The sequence below is a fragment of the Salvia miltiorrhiza genome, chromosome 5 (genome assembly GCF_028751815.1).
Source record: "Salvia miltiorrhiza cultivar Shanhuang (shh) chromosome 5, IMPLAD_Smil_shh, whole genome shotgun sequence".
Lineage (NCBI taxonomy): Eukaryota > Viridiplantae > Streptophyta > Magnoliopsida > Lamiales > Lamiaceae > Salvia > Salvia miltiorrhiza.
Window position 1 is genome coordinate 28,140,981 of NC_080391.1, and position 18,143 is coordinate 28,159,123.

The window sequence follows — 18,143 nt, forward strand, 5'->3', positions numbered from 1 at the left end:
TTATTTGTAAATATTATATGTATAGTTTCCAAAATATTGAAAATAATTATATATAAATGATATATATAAGAATAACTTATACCTCATCGTCTCCATATATAAGAATTTTCAGACCTAACGATGAGTAATCCATTTTTTATATATAATATTTATAATTTATATTTACTTTTCTAATAATATAAATATTGAAAATCAATACACAATACTATTACTTTACACAATATAATTATATAAAACATAAATAAATATTAAAAATCAATACAATAGTGGATCCGCGGATCTAGATCCGTAGACCCACGGATCTAACGGATATGGATTTGGATCATAAATTTTAAAACCCGTTGGATTTGGGGCGGATCTGGATCTATGAAAATAAAACGGATCTGGATTTGGTATTTATAGAATCTGATCCGGATACGACCCATTTTCATTCCTAAAAGTGAAGGATATAAAAGAAGCACATGAACTTATGTTTTTCAATACACATGATTTCCACATCGACTTTTACTAAATTTCAACCTTTCACAATCTAAATAAAATGGTCAATCCTTATTTCTCATTCTCACATTTAATTCTTACTAAACCTCAACCATTTATAACCTAAATAAATGGTTCAACATTATTTACATTTCATATAACACTTCAAAATATAGTACGTATTTAACAAAAAAAATAACGGTACAAACCGGGAACCGCCGGTTCTAGGGGCAATTCTGGGCGGTTCGCGGTTCCACAGTTTGGTTATGGTTCCTAATCGAGAACTACCGATTTCTGGTTTGTGGAACCGAAACCGAGATGACTGGACATGGTTTTGGTTTCGGTTCGGAACCGTCTAACACGATTTTGATTCCAGAACCGTCCCGAACGGTTCGATTTCACGGTTTGATTCTCGGTTCCAGTTTTTGGGGCCACCTATACTACATTCTACTCAAAACACTCTTCCCTCCAAAACTCGCAAATCAAGTGAGAGTTTGATTATTAATTCCCTGCATTTCAATAACTGAGTTTTATTATTTAAAGATTACTTACATACATCATTTTGTAATAATATGGTCATTTTTTAATTTCCTTCGCAAAATAAGCTATAATATATATTTCTTCTTATACTTATACTATATTTAAAAATGTTAAAAACATAAAAATAAAAAACATAACAAAGAATTAGAACAACCAAGAATGGAGAGAGAAAGTCTGCATTGTGATAATAAATTTTGAAAATAAACAGAAGAAATGAGCAAATGCTACTTGTATTTATAGGCAAATTTTAGGCTGAATTTTAAAATTCGAAATTTGAATTTTGGCTCCATATTTTGAGCCCATGTTTTCTAAGTATCAATCTAGTTTACCTATTACTTCTATCGTACATATAAATTTCTTTCAAATCATACATTCACTCCCAAAAAATTCAATTACTAATTTTATATGAAATAAGTATTATATTGAAATTTAAATATTATAATTAAATAAAAGATATTAAATTTATTACTATATTAAATAAACAAAAATTACAATTATGTTGTTTGTATTTATATTATAAACGTTGTTTTAATTATTATTGTGTTATAGTTTTTAATATGTCATGTAATTGAAAGTTGATTTATTTTTTATTGCAAATTAAATCCCCAAATTAACAAAATTAGAATAGAACCCAAATTCAAGGAAAAAATCAACGAAATAAATTAACAAACAAAGCCCATGATTAACAAAAAAAATTAACAAAATTAGAATAGAGCCCAAATTAATCTTCTTTTTCTTTAACCCAAAATCAATGAAAAAATCTATTAAACAAAAATAGAGCCAAAAAGTTAACAAAGCCCATGATTACAAACAAATAAATAAATAAAATATTATAATTATAAAAGGTAAGAGAGTAGCCCTAATTTCTTCATCTTCAACTTGCGCCTCCCATGTCTTCTTTTTCATCTCTGTTTTTTTTTTTTTTCCACTTCTGCATAAATATTCTTCTTCCTTCCATCAACACATCAAAAATTCAAACAAATAAAATCCCTAATAGCATTCCCTTCATCAGCATCGCTTCTTCCCCTAATATTACAGAGCCACTTATTTTTTTCTCATTTCTTCTTCCTTAAGTTCGTTGGCCCTCACTCCCAAATCCGCTGTTGCGGCTCAATTTGGTACTTATAGACGCGACTCAACATAGCAAGTTGAAAGGCAGAGAAATAAAATCAAAGCTTCAAACTTCTACTTCTCTTTTATCAGTGAAAGCCAAGTTCTTGAAATTGTTCGAGGTCTTTTTAGAAAGAAAAAAAAAATTGCTGCTTCTTCTTTCTCATCTTTTTCTTCTCTAGTTGTCGTCGTGGTTTTGGGTTTTGGGTGGTGTTGGTGGTTGCAGTAGCACTGACAGTGGCGATAATGGAAGAATTTTGTTGGTAAATTCAAATGCTCCGATGAGTAGAGCAACCATGATTATTGTTTGAGTGCAAATTTCATCTTATTTATAGAGCTCAAAATGTGGAGGCTAAGTATACTTGTTCTCCATGAACATATTGAAAGGATAGATTAGCATATTTAAAAGGTATATTCTTGAAGACCAAGTTTGGAAAGAGATGGTCTAGTGGATATAATAAAATGATTGATATTATATCTTGGTTAAAAGGCTTCTTCATTTTCCCGCCAAAATGGCTATATTGGTTAAGGTTGAGCTTTTATATATATATAGATAAATACATCAATTATACGCAAATTTTAATTCTTAATTATATTTATTTTTTATAAATACTTAAATTTTTATATAGGTATCATTAGAGAGCTATTATCCAGATGTTTCCAACCGTATCTTTGAATTGTCCATCGAATTTCAAACAATCAAGTTATTGTCCGACAAACTTTTGGAGCCAGGTCAATTTCCAAGAAATTAAAAGTTTATACTCCCTCTGTCAAATAAAAACATGCATAGTATGAGACGACACTAATTTTAAGAAATCCTATAAAGTGTAGTGTGAGTTAAGGAAGGGTCCCACATTAATTGTGATGATTAGTGGGAGAATTATTACTATAAATGAGAATTAAAACTGTGCATATTTTTATAAGACGGAGGGAATATATTTTTTTGATAAAAAAAATAGATCTAATTAAAAATCAAATTTTGAGTATGATTTGTGTATTTATAAGCAATTAACCCTTATATAACGACACTTTTTTTTAGCGCCATGATAAACATGCATTTTTGCCTTTTGATGTGTCATATTTGTTGCTTAGTTATGAGAATTTTGTGTGTTTGATGGTTTATTTGAGCGTATATTAGTTTATTGTCGAAAACTTGTTAGTTCCTTGTTGTTTGAGCGAATTTTTTTAGAAATATTGAAGCTTAATTTGACAAAATGATCTAAATGGAAGTTGAAGTTCATCTCGATACGAGTTCGTAGCGCAAATGGATCAAAAATCAAACTTCGAACGAGAGAGAACAGGCCGAAACTAAATTGCTGCAAAACTGAAAAATTGCACGCGGCCTAGACGCGCAGCTGCGTGGTGCTGCGTTTCCTACTGTTTTAGACGCGCTCCCGTAACTCGAGCGACGTGTTCGCTTTGTTTGACCACGTTTTGATTTTTCTTTTACCCAAAAATCGATTTTTCACATGTTTTCTTCAATATATATCTAACAACATGGCCTATAAATACCATTTAAAAGCTTCAAGAAAAATAACATAACCTTAACCTTTGCTCGTATTAACACTTGGAGAACTTGAAGAGACGACAGACTTGAAGATTGAAAGCAATAATTGAAGATTCATTTTAACTTTACGAGTTTTATCATTGGATGATTTATTTTATTCTTGATTCTTCATTGCTAGTTCATATGTCTATGTGTGGCTAGATCGTTTCTATCACAGGGTTTGGCAGTAAACAGATGATGGTGTTCTAACTTTATTTAACTCAATAATCAAGACTTGTTTTATCCTTTTTATGTACTTGTGCTTATTGTTTTCTTAATTGATTGGCCATCAATTTTGCATGATTATTGGCATTAATTTTATATCGAGAGATGATTAGTTTTGTATAGACTAAGAACACGAAACATGTTTGTCAATATTAGTCGAAGGAACTTGAGACTTGTGCGAGGACTTTAATCCTAGTGAATTTTTAGGAGTTATATGTTTAAGTGTGATTTGGGGACGATAATCTTGCATGTGATTCACGATTTGTATGCCACGGGAGTGGGTATAAACTAGATTTGAGATTGTCTTAGGAATAAATTGTCATTGATTATTAAATTGAATTTGTCTAATTTCCTGAATATGTTGAAACCATAAGCCTGAGATATTTATTCTTCATAGTTTTTTTTCCCTCTTCCTACTTATGTGATTTTATTACTGCTTTTATTGTTTTAATTGTTTACAACAACTTTATTTTCTTTTGTCCAGATAGAGAAAAATAGTTTAGGATAGTAACCATTAAAAATCAATCTCTGTGCATTCGATCCTTCTTGCTATTATACACAATTGCACTCGTACACTTGCAGTGATAAAAAAATAAAAAATAAAAAATACGTCAAAGTTCTCTTTCCTATATTTTCTTTTCTATTTTAAGTCTTTTCTAAAATTGTTACATTTGATTCATAAAAAATATCTTATATGCATCTTATATTTTAACTTGTATTTGTATATTTTTTTTTTCTTATGCAGAGTAGTTGAAAGATTTAGAAGAGATTTTTTAGTAAAAAGATTTAAAGAGTTTTCTAGTCAATTGCATGTGCACCCTATTTCTCATATATATTTAATTGAAACATTCTCAATTATGTACACTTGCTACCTTCTCTGTCATGTATATATATTAAGCTATCATTAAATTATTATATTGATTTGGCATAATTATTGTCACGTATATTAGGTTAAATTTTAGGGATAATTGCGTGAAAATACACAAACTTTGCCAAAAATCCATATTTGACGCGAAGTTAGGATTTTACATTTTAATACACCAACTTTCGTTGTTGTCCAAATTTGACACGACTTAATTCTTAAAAATTTTAAAAACAACCCCTTTTTGTAAATAATTATACGAAGACCCACTTATGTTATTATTTGGGACATTTAAACAAAAACAAGATATTTTCTTATGATGTTTTCTTTTAATCTTTGATCCGTGCCTAAAATGGTTTAAAAGAAAACATCATAAGGAAATGTCTTGTTTCGGTTTAAATGTCCCAAATTATAACATAAGTGGGTCTTTGTATAATTATTTACCAAAATGGGTTGTTTTTTGAATTTTTAAGAATTAAGTCGTGTCAAATATGGACAACAACGAAAGTTGGTGTATTAAAATGTAAAATCCTAACTTCGCGTCAAATATGGATTTTTGGCAAAGTTTGTGTATTTAGGTGCAATTTTCCCTAAATTTTAAGCTATCGTTCAGTAATCTTAACCTTTGTTTTTAGTAATGATAATTATTGTGCAAATTTTATTATAAAATTTAATATGACTGCCTGCTTACGCATCGTAAAATAATTTATTTGATTCCAATTTTAAGATAATAAGTACGGATAAGACTTGGATGAAATTCCCTAGGAATAGCAAAACGTATTTGGATGGACTGAAAATGTTCCTTGATTTTGCTTTCTCCAAAAAAAACACAAGTGTTAATGGAATGGTATCGTGCCTATGTAAGACATGTGACGACGGTTGTACTTCGAGTTTTAAGCGAAGTTGTCGTTTCAACCAACGTACAAATAAATTTGTAACCTTACCCAAGACAGGCGTAGCGCCTAGTGGAAGCAATGGTCGATCCCTCAAGGAGTTGGTGCAGCTTATCTCTTGTCACGAACAAAAATAAGAAAATGGTGGGGTTGACTATCGTCCTGGTCACGAGACACCTCTTGGGACTAAACTCAGCTTGACTCGAAATAACGAAAATAAACTGAAAACACTAAACAGAAATATTAGTAATAAAAGGCAATATGGTCAAGACGTCGAATCTGTGGATAATCTCTTACACTCGCTCCTTGGTCAAGATATTCATTATAATATTGTGTCTACTGGTTATAACTTACCAATGGTTTGTGCTCACATTCTCACTTGTCACGTGCATTTCTATTGTCTAAGAAAATATATCCTTAAGTGTGTTCAAGGTAAGGGACACCCTATACCATTAAACCATCTCGACCTAACCATGCAATAGGACACCTCAGAGCATGCAATTAAACCGAGAATCATTTAGCCTTAGATAGACCCAATATTGAACTTAGGCAGACCGTGGTCTACTTCAATCTCCCGTGCCCACAAATACTCTCAAGACGCACAGTTATCGTACACACCCTATAATCTTGATTTATTGGTGATCTAAGTCTACTCAATTAATTAATGGCCTGTTAACTAATCAAGTCGATTTAGACACTTGGTTATAATGTCCAGCACTTCGGGACCACAACATGCAATTACTTAAGCACACAATTAGACCTCACGAGTTTATAAGTTCATATCCACATCATCTATGTCTTGCCCAGATCGATAAACTTAACTAGACATAAAGTAAATTGCGAAAACAAAAGATAAATAAGACATGGAAATAAAATAAAGTAAACTTACTAATACAGAAAAAATAGGCATGATGCTACGCTGCCAACATAAAGCATAAACTAAACGTCTTGCCCAAATAGGACTTTAACTACTAAAATGTAGAAAATATAAAGATTGTCTTTGGTACTCGCCCTACTCCTCTAGTTTGCACACCTCTGTCTAACCACGAAAATGAAAAAGGAAACAGGTATTTATAAGATTCTAGGTGTGGGCCGAAGGCCAACACGCAGCTATGGTTTCGGAAGTGTCTGACTCCAATTGGAGCGTCCAGGCTAACCTAGACAGAGTCTTCAAGCTTGAGGACTCTTCCTTGGATATCTCTGCCCTTGATCCATGTATATCCTAAAGCTTCATGCATATCTACTCCGCGCATGGGAAAAGAAATATTCTCGCGCCTTATCTTCGTGCACCGGATCTGTCATGTCAGCGTCGCGCCCTGGACGCTGATAAACATGCATTTTTACCTCTTGGTGTGTCATTTTTTATGTTTAGTTATGAGAATTTTGTGTGTTTGTTGATTTATTTGAGCTTATATTGGTTTATGGTCAAGAACTTGTCACTTGCTCGTTGTTTGAACAAATTTTAAGACATAATGAAGCAGAATTTGGAAGATTTGACTGAAATACAAGTTGTAGTTCATCTCGAGAGGAGTTCGTGAGCGCAAATGGTTTGTAAATCGGAGTTCGGACGAGGGAGAACGAGCCAAAACAAAATCACTGCGCAAGGCCGCGCGAGGTCGCACGGTCCAGGCGCGCGGCCGCGCGGCCCGGAGCAGAGCTTGCTGGAGGAGCGCGCGGGCTCGGCGCGCGGGCGCGCGAGCAGGCTGCACGAGGTCATGCGGTCTCGGCGCGCGGCCGCGCGACCCGGCGCGAGACGCCGTTTTCTCGCCCAGTTTCCGGATTTTACACTTAAAGCGCGATTTTGGAGTATTTTTGGAGCTTGAAGACCTAGGGCATATAAATACCATCCAATAACTTATTCCCCAATGATCACCATCTATCATATTTTACTTTTCCTGAGAGCTGAGAGAGACGGAGAACAGAGCGAGAGCAAGAACTGAAGATTCTCAATTCTACTACGGTTTTTCTTGTGGATGTTTATTTGTTTTATTGAGAATTGTATTATAGTTCATATGTCTATGTGTGGCTAGAATCCCTTTTTCCCAGGGTTTAGGGAGTAGACATGATTTGAATTTCTGACTGTTTGATTCAATTAATTGAGATTGTTTTTCCTTTTTATGTTCTTGTTACAATTGTTTGCTTTATTGATTGGCCACCAATTTAGCATATTCATAGGTTTTAAATTTGAGATCGGGAGATGATAATTATTACCTGAACTAAGAACATAGAACACATATATTTAATTCTAAAGGGAATTGATATTTGTGAGGACGTTAATCCTATGAGCTTTTAGGAGTTGCATGTTAGAAGTGCGATCCGGGGACGGTAGCCTTGCATGTAATCAACGGTTTGTATGCCACGGGAGTGGGTATAGACTAGTTTTGAGATTGCCTTAGGAATCATCTTATTAATTGAATTGAACATGTTAGTTAGGAGAATCTGTTGAAACCTTTGCCTTGGGAAATCTTCTCTTATCTGTTTCTCTGTTTCGCAGCTTGATTTATTTTCTTTCCAGTGTTTATTTATTTATTTAGTTTAAAAACAAAATTCTCAATTTCGTTTGTCCAGATAGAGTAGAATAATTTAGGATAGGAATTGATAATAATTAGTCTCTGAGGAATACGACCTTGCTTGCTATTGTACACAATTGCACCCGTACACTTGCGGCGTGTAAAGAAATAAGCGAACAGACGCCTAATCTTGATTAATCCTTCTCTGTTCACATTTCCTACCTCTATTCTGCCGATTTTCATGCCCTCGATACCTCTCGTGATGGATGCTGGTTTTCGAGCGTAAGTCAGGCCAACCTCTTAGTCAGCGGCAGATAGTCTTGGCTGCAATACTCTCTCTTGGAACCTGCTCCAAATGCCCAAGACTCGATAGAACTCTTCCTCTGAGTGGTACTACCTACTTGATCAACATCATGCCCAGCAGGTCAGCATATGTGACTCTCGATCTTTGGACTGCATCTAACCTGCAGGCCTCGTTATACTTGATCGTTGAGGTGCCTTCCCAGATCTCATCAGATTCGCTCTATCTTGCCCATTATAGCTCCACGAGGCCCTGTCCAAACAAGTGTCCTCCCAGACACAAAAACATGCACGTAAAAACACACAAAAAGGACTCAATCTAGACCTAGACATAACAAAGAAAAAGAGCACAGAACTTGGGCTCGTCAACATATAAAAATGGGATTTTCCCACCAAGAGAATATGTGGAAGTTCATTTAAGGTGTTTAGGATTTATTAGGGGCTACACTCAATGGATAGCTCAAGGTGAAACCTCTAATTTTACAACTCCCACTTCATTTTTTAATGAGCATAGGGGTGAGCATTCGGGCGGGTTGGGTTGAAACCGAACCGTTTTGACCAACCCGAACCCAAACCGCCAACTAAAATTTCAAACCGAACCAAATCGTTTTACTTGAAAAAATCGAACCAAACCGAACCATAAATTTTCGGTTCGATTCGATTCGGTTTGGCCTAAAACCGTTCCAATTTTTTTTTTTTAATTCAAAAACCTGGTAGCAATATTTGGCAGCCCTTAAAATGCATAAATTCAACAAAATGCATACTTAAAAGTCCACAAAATGCATTCCTAATGTTCGCCACAAATATGAATAACTAATTTGACTAACTACTGTAACTTCAGCCATACATAACAAATAATGCAAAAATTATAAGAGGGACTGACCGAGGTTGCAAGGCAGGGACGACGGGCTGACGGCGAGGCAGGCTTGGGCGACGGCGTGGGGCAGCGAGGCTCGGTCAGGCCTAGGCGACGGCGTCGCGGGACGGCTAGGCGACGTCGTGAGTCTCGCGACTGCTGGGACCTGGACGGGCGTAGCGGGGAACTCTATTGGACGAAGAGGCGGCGCCGGCAGGGATCTTGCGTCGGCGATTGTTGGTGGGGATGGCAGTCGGCTTCTGCCAGAATGGGGTGGGGTGGCGGTGGCGCTGCGGCGGCCCGACGGGAAGTGGGAGGGAGCCCTAGAAATTGAAACTTGAATTGCAATGGTGGGAAAGGTCAGAGGCGGCTAGGGCTGCATTAGAATTTAGAAATGAGAATAGGGTTTGAAAACTCTAATATTATTAATATTAATTATTTATAAAATATATAATATATTATAATAATATATTAAAAATTTCGGTTCGGTTCGGTTCGGTTTATAAACCGCACCATTTTTTCCAAACCGAACCCGAACCTAAAACTGGCGGTTTGAAAATTTTCAAACCAAACCGCACCGTTTTCTCTACATAAACCGAACCAAACCGCCCGGTTCGGTTCGGCTCGGTTTGGCGGTTTCGGTTTGGTTTTGCTCAGCCCTAAATGAGCCTAGTGATGGGGGCAATATGCAAGAAATGCATAATGATGCATTTTGAGTACCATACGATGATGTTGAAATAGGTAAGAATGAGGCTGATGAAATTGAAGAACCAAATTCAGAAGCTAAGTCATTTTACAAGTTAGTTGATGATTCCCAGCAAAAATTATGGTCGGGGTGTAAGAAGTTTTCAAAATTATCATTTCTGGTACGATTGTATCTGATGAGGACTGTAATTCCCATCAGCGCTGTGCTTAGCAATCTAAGCCTATTTTACCTTATTATTACTATTATTATTATTATTACAGAAACTAACAGCGCAGGTACGATCGGATATCTTAGATAAAAGAGTAAGAAATCCACCCAAGTAGATGGAGTGAAGAATGATTGCACACAGAAACCTTCCCACGCAGCCAAGGTGCCTTCCTGCGCAGCCAAGTAGCTTTCCCGTGCAGCCGCGCAGCCAAACCAGATCAGCGCAGACCAGAGCAGAGCAGCGCAGACCAGAGCAGAGCAGCGCAGACCAAAGCAGAGCAGCGCAGTCCAAAGCAGCACGGCGCAGTCAGAGCAGCGCCACCAAAGTGCCTTTCCTGCGCAGCTACGTATGATAGTTCAACTTCGGGAATAAGACCATTGTACTGAGTTTTGGGCCCAATTGACTAGATGAGTGGGCTTTTAGAATTAGGGTTTGCTCACCAACTATAAATAGCACATCTATTGGAAAACTAGGGGAGGAACTCATTCCAGCAACACACTTGTAAAATGTAAACTTTCTTGAACTATAGTGAAAACCAACGAAGAACTCCCGTGGATGTAGGTCTTAACGACCGAACCACGTAAATCCGTGTGTCATTTATTGCTTTTTAGTTTCTAGTTTAGGTGTTGGTGATTCAGTGCTTCACCAACTGGCGCCGTCTGTGGGAAAATTGAATTAAGGCGTGAGATTCTTGTTTTTCCAGTTACTATTCATCGAGAAAATCACTGTTCATCGAAGCAAAATCACTGTTCATCGGGAGGGATTCGAGTTACTGTTCACTGAAGTCAGGTTACTGTTCATCGTTTCAATTTCAAAGAAGAAAGGGGGAAGAAGGATAAATCGAAAAAAAAAAACAGAATAAAAAAGGAGAAAAGAGGAAGGGGGGGAGATACAGGCTGACAGGCGGCTGTTCCAGCTCCGGCAGGAGTCGCCTCGTGGCCGCCCGTCACCGCCGCGCAGGAGCTGCGCATACCACCGTTTCGCCGACCGGGGATTTACGGCTCTGGCTTCAAATCCCTTTCGTCTCCGGCTTCGGCGAGCAGCTGCGAGCAGCTGCACCACCAGAACCCCGCACCGAAGCTCTCATCGCCGGGAAGAAACCAGACCAAGTCCAGCGCGAGTTTCGATCGAGACTGCCTCCTGCTTCCGCGACTTCAACATTCGATAATCATCTTCTCCAATCCAATTTTGTCCGATTTAGGGCAGAGGAGGGCCCTGTCTATGTTCCGGCTTCGGCCGCAGGACAACCGCACAGACCATCCGCAGTTTCTCAGCCGCGGGTCCGGCGAGGCCGGCGACCAGCCTCTCCGGCGTCGTCTCTCTTTTTGAGACGTAGCTCAGTCAAGCCAGCTCGCTTTGCCGGTGCAGTTGCTGATTTCATGATTCAATGAGCAACGAAGGCTCATAAACTATGGGCAGAGGGGAAAACCCCCAATTCTCTCAATTAATCTGTATTTTCCAAATGATTTATGGCAAATTTTGATGATTCTTCATGTCTCTCTGTGTTTCCCAGCGATTTATGCAAGCATCGACACCTTTCCCTGAGCTCCCAGCGCGAGAATCCCCAAATTGCCTTATGTTTCGGTCTTGAACGAATAATCGTCCGACGAACTCTCTGTTGTCATCAGAGCAATCACCACCGCAGAACTCTGTAGAAGGCTTATCGCCCCTTGCAGCGAAGAACCCTCTTCCAACAAGAGCTAAGTGCTCCACTATTCTTCTATTTTGTTGGAATCAATCATGTTTCTTTTACTACTATCAAAGTGGGTGTTGATTTAAGCATTTGAGTGATAGCTTTAATTAGCTAAGGTATGGGCATTGCATTTAAATGATTAGGAGGTAATAGGAGATAATTGTTGGATGTCTATTGAATCTGCGTGAGAACCTGGTGTCGAGATTGCAATTTTTTGGGGTAATTACAGTGCTATCCGGTCATTAGCTATTATTCTACCTTATATCTCATCTTTGTTATCTTGATTCGATGAAATCAGTTTATCTAACACTCTTAGAACATGGTTTTGGGAAATACAATAAGACTTTGAATCAGGGAAGAAGATGTCTCTGATAATTGCTATATTTAATTGCATTCTTCAATATTTTCAGTCATTATATCTATTAATTAGATTAGTAACTTCTGAACACTATGTGTTGGCTCTTTGTTGATGTTTGAAGGTGTGGAGCTGTCGATACAACTGAGGCCTAGACTTTACTAGCCGAGTCACCGTATTATTTCAGTTGGTTCGTTTCTGGGGCGTTTGCATTTTTAAGGGATAATGTGGCAATGAAAGCATCAACGCAGAAATGTGTGTATGAGAATGCCATAGCTAAGGGAAGCAGCGTTGAAATCTGTATGAATAAGCTCTCCGCAGCCAAGGAATTACAGCCCCCCTCCAGCCGACCACCGAAGGGCTCCCCACGGCGGTCGAGGACAAGCTCTTCGACCACGCCGCCGCTGCCAATTCCACCTACGCCGATCTCCGTTGAAGGGTTTTTCTAATTTGATGGGGAGATTTTCATTTTTGTTTAGGGATTTCTTCAATTAATTTCATAGCAAGCTTGATTCCTTAATGTTATTTGTTTACTTTTCTTATAATCTCTACTAATTATGTGCAATTCTTGATGCAAGGGGATACCCATGTTCGATAATCTTACAGGAGTTGATTGATGGAGGGAATTGTTGGTAGGGAAAGCAGACTCCGGTGAAATATCGTCGAAGCATGATACCAGAAAGGGGCTGCTCAGCCTGCTTTGGCGAATCGGTGGTCACCACCGTTGTGTTCTCGAGTTCCATAATCAGAACTTGAGTTTACCAGGCTAATGGGCCTGAAAATTTTAAATAGCAATTCTCATCTATTGACGAGGTTCGATTTAATTGTTGGTGTATGGTACGACGCAGGGAAGTGGAAGATAAATTGGCCAATTTAAAGGATGGACATGGGAGGATAATTCTGAGCTGTTTGGGAAAATGGAGATTCATAATAGCTCTGATTCAGAGTCCTGGCTTACTCAAGCTCTCGTGAAACTTTTGTCCATGCTGACGACGCCATGCTTTATACGCCAGATGCCTGGTCGAGAATTTGGTTAGACTGCTATGGAACTTTGCCTAGCAGGCTGTCATTGTATCGGTTCGCCCAAGCCTTCTTCCAATGGCTGTCAGGGATTTCTTTGTGGAGTAATCTGGTGAGAATGACAGCTCTGCGTGCAGCCGCTCAAAGTATTCAGCCCGGGTCTCCCAGACTGAAGCATGCAGGACCTTACCACACTATTCTGGGTTCTTATTTCTTAGAGATATGGTTTTATATCTCAGTTATGGCATTGTTATAAAATATTTCACAAGTAATAGTGGCAGTCGCGACATAACATTGGAATGACAGTGCTGTCAAGTCTCCTCAGGTCCATGTTCAAGGGGTAGTCATGCTGATAATGGGCAACCATACGAAGAAGCTAAGTTCTTTATTTTCTCAATATTGCATTGAATTTGGGTGAATTAGCCATACTCCCTCTGTTGCTATTTCTATCTAAGTGATGGTTTAATGTTAGTTTAATAGGCTGAGTTGGGGCATAATGTAGTTCAAAATGCATTTGTGTAGAGAGGCTCGCACTAGATTTAATTTCCTATGAAGTTGAACTTGATTACGTTCGAACTCCACTTTTTTAAATCTAAATTTGCGGATTAAATATTAAATCTGACTATTTTTTGATCTGTCTACATCCTGCTGGGATAGAGTGGTTAAGCCCCTAAGCTCCGATTTCTTTTGTGAAATTCAATAATCATTAGATGTTTAAATAAATCTTTGGTGATATTGTAGTAATGATTTCATGCTAATATAACTTACGATTATCCACTGGATAGTGCATCTGAACTTTAATGACTGCATTGGGGTTTGTTTTTATTTTGATCAAATGATCTGTTTTCAAAGTATAATTCTAGCTACTATGACTTAACTGATTCTAAGAAGGTGAACTGTTTAGTTGTGATAAGCATAGAAAAATAAATGCATAGCGATATATTTACATGATCAAAGTTTTGGGTTAATCTTTGCAACGAGTTATTATGGGGCATTTAAATTAACTCCTTATGATTTGGTTCTGATGTTCGTGGGGCCTTATTAGAATTTTGGTGATTGAATTTGAGTTTATTGGTTGGTTACGATGATTTACACCTTGCGACAATACTATGATTTTGCTTTGGTTTTGGGATTGATTTTGTGGGATTCGGACCATCAAGACTAATCAATTACTCTAATGTTTTACAGCACAGGAAGTACATGAATTATAATAAATTATTCCAACACCTGAGTCCCAGGAAGCTCGCCTGCTATTCCGGAGTAATTTCTTATTTTCAGGGCATAAAGTTCTTGGGGTATCAAGCTCGCTGCAGCGCTGATGCAACGTAGGGAGGGAGAGGGCAGTTCATCACCTTGCCACTGTGCTGATGCAGCATCGCATCAAGAACGTCATGGCTATCCGAAAATTTCAGCGCAGCCAGCTCTGGTTATCCTTCCCCTCTGGTAGCTGCGCAGCCAGCTCTGGTTCTCTTTCTCCTCTGGTAGCTGCGCAGCCAGCCCACATGGAACATGTAGGAATTGGGAAGTGACTAGAGAAAGAAACATCATTCCTTTGAACGTCCGATATGATTGGAAGACCTACAGGTACTTCGCAGAACTGAAATTTCTCACTACATGATATTAGGTTACTTCACCGAAGCATGTAAAATATGATCTTAAGTTATTTCATCGAAGCATGAAAACATGATTAGGATTTGGAAAATGTTATACTTTACCACTTAAGAAAAATCACGATTTATATTATCTCTTGAAGGGATTTGTGAATTTTATATTATGTCTTTGAAGCTGCACACCTTCTGCATACGTGCTAGGGCTTGGAACATAATTTGGATAACATACTTTGGGACCATAGAGTCATACTAGCCCTGTCACTAGCATCACAAGTAGGAACACCAATCACAAGCATACACATAACATGTTTATTTTAATCATGCACATGTTACTAAGAGGGAGGGAGTAGGGTATATGTTGCCATCTGTATTTTTCTTGAAAATTTACAGCACATCAGTAATGGTTAACAATGCTGGAAAACCTGCTTCGGCAGAAAATGAGCTTTAGTGGCAATTCAGCCACGCTTCGGAGGGGAAAGCCTTAAGTAGAATTTGGGTCTTCTCAACGCAGTCAGGATATTTATCTCAGCTACCTCTGCGCAGTTATCTCAGCGCAGCTATCTCAGTTATCTTAGCTACCTCAGCGCAGCTACCTCAGCGCAGCTATCTCAGCGCAGCTATCTCAGCACAGTCAGGGCAGTTATCTCAGCTACCTCAGGGAAGCTACCTCAGCGCAGTAAGGACATTTATCTCAGCTACTTCAGCGCAGCTATCTCAGCGTAGCTATCTCAGTTATCTCAGTAGTTTTCAGCGCAGAATGTCCGAGCCGTTGTCAGTTCAGAATGTCTATGCTCCGCGCAGGAATATCGTAAGCCGCGAAAGTTAGACAGGGTTCTTTGATTGTCTATGCTCCGCGCAGGAATATCGTAAGCCGCGAAAGTTAGACAGGGGTGTACCATCTTAAGGGCCGCGATGCGGAAGTGTACCATCTTAAGGGTCGCGATGCGGAAGTGTACCATCTTAAGGGCCGCGATGCGGAAGTGTACCATCTTAAGGGCCGCGATGCGGAAGTGTACCATCTTAAGGGCCGCAATGCGGAAGTGTACCATCTTAAGGGCCGCGATGCGGAAGTGTACCATCTTAAGGGCCGCGCTGCGGAAGTGTACCATCTTAAGGGCCGCGCTGCGGAAGTGTATCATCTTTGTCAGTGCAGGTAGTGCAGCGCAGTCAGCGTGGGGTTGTCAGCGCAGTCAGCGCGAAGTTGTCAACGCAGATCACTTGAGTCTTCCCAGCACAGGTTATCTAAGCCCTTATTATCTTTAATGATGTTCGACGAATCAAAAGGAATAATTGCTATCTCTTTTATCTCAGCTTATTTCCAGCATTAAAATACTTTGTCTTTATCATTTTTGCAAAGATTGACAGTTCTTGTCTAAAAAGTCGTAGGGAATCGTGTATGCTTAATTGACACGGGAGAGCAGCACAGCGCTGACTTCACACCACACACCACTAGTTGAACAATATATTATTATAATATATTATAATAATATATTAAAAATTTCGGTTCGGTTCGGTTCGGTTTATAAACCGCACCATTTTTTCCAAACCGAACCCGAACCTAAAACTGGCGGTTTGAAAATTTTCAAACCAAACCGCACCGTTTTCTCTACATAAACCGAACCAAACCGCCCGGTTCGGTTCGGCTCGGTTTGGCGGTTTCGGTTTGGTTTTGCTCAGCCCTAAATGAGCCTAGTGATGGGGGCAATATGCAAGAAATGCATAATGATGCATTTTGAGTACCATACGATGATGTTGAAATAGGTAAGAATGAGGCTGATGAAATTGAAGAACCAAATTCAGAAGCTAAGTCATTTTACAAGTTAGTTGATGATTCCCAGCAAAAATTATGGTCGGGGTGTAAGAAGTTTTCAAAATTATCATTTCTGGTACGATTGTATCATATCAAGTGTCTAGAGAAAATTTCTAATAAGGCATTCACCATGTTGTTGGAGCTATTGAATGAGGCATTCTCAGAAGGTGTGAAATTACCTAAATCAGAGAGAAGAGTTATCAAAGAATTAGGCGTATGTTATAAGAAATATGATGCATGTCCAAATGATTGCACACTTTTCTGGGGTAAAGATAAAAATAGTATACAATGTGAGACATATAGCTCCACTAGATGGGTAGTTTCAGATGGAGATCCTATTGGTGAAAAAGAAAAGTTCCACATAAGGTATTATGGCACTTTCCTCTAAAGGGAAGATTGCAGCGTTTATTCATGTCTTCGAAAACTACATCTTTCATGAGATGGCATGCTGAAAATCGTACCAAAGATGGCAAGATGAGGCATCCGACAGATTCTCTAGGATGGGAGTGTTTTGATTATAAGAATCCAGAATTTGCTAAAGATCCTCGAAATGTTAGATTGGGTTTGGTATCTGATGGTTCTAATCATTTCAAAAACATGAATGTTTCACATTGTACGTGGCACGTAATATTGATACCTTGCCATTTACCTCCTTGGATAGGAATAAAGCAGTCGTATTCTATGATGTCGTTGCTTATACCTGGCCCATCTGCCTCGGGAAATAACATAGATATATACCTGCAACCACTGGTGTAAGAATTAAAATATATGTAGGATGTAGGTGTTGACACTTATGATGCGTCATGCAAACAGAATTTCAAAATGCGGGCATCACTACTTTGCACTATTAGTGATTTCCTAGGCTACGCAAACCTGTCAGGTTGGAGTACTAAAGAAAAGCTTGCTTGTCCTATTTGCAACAAGAATATTGACTGGCTATGGCTTAAAAATTGTGAAAAACATTGCTATATGGGTAATCTTAGGTTTCTAGAGAAGAATCATTATTTTCGAAATGATTTGAAGTCATTTAATGGGAATAAAGAAACTAGAGATCCACCTCGTAGACCATTGGTTCAAGTATCTTGGCTGATTTAAAGGGTTTTGAAATAAAGTTTGGTAAAGTTGTATCAAATAATCCAAATTTACCTTTTAATTGGAAGAAGAAGAGTATTTTATTTGACCTTCCCTATTAGAAAGATAATTTGTTGCCTCATAATCTTAATGTTATGCACAATACAAAGAATGTTTGTAAGAGTATTATAGGGACACTGTTAAACATAGATGGAAACAGTAAAGATCATTTGAAGTCTCGACTTGACCTCCAAGAAAATCGCATCAGACAAGAGCTCCATCATATTGAACTTGAAGGTGCTGCAAATAAATTTTAGGGTTAAGTATCAAATACGCCATTAACATAGAGGC

General features: G+C 38.2%; 1 protein-coding gene across 1 annotated transcript in view; it reads right to left on the reverse strand.

The window, feature by feature from the left end:
- LOC131025745 (uncharacterized) overlaps positions 1-18,143 on the reverse strand; it is a 774,387-nt gene that overhangs the window by 18,343 nt on the left and 737,901 nt on the right. The window lies entirely within an intron of this gene.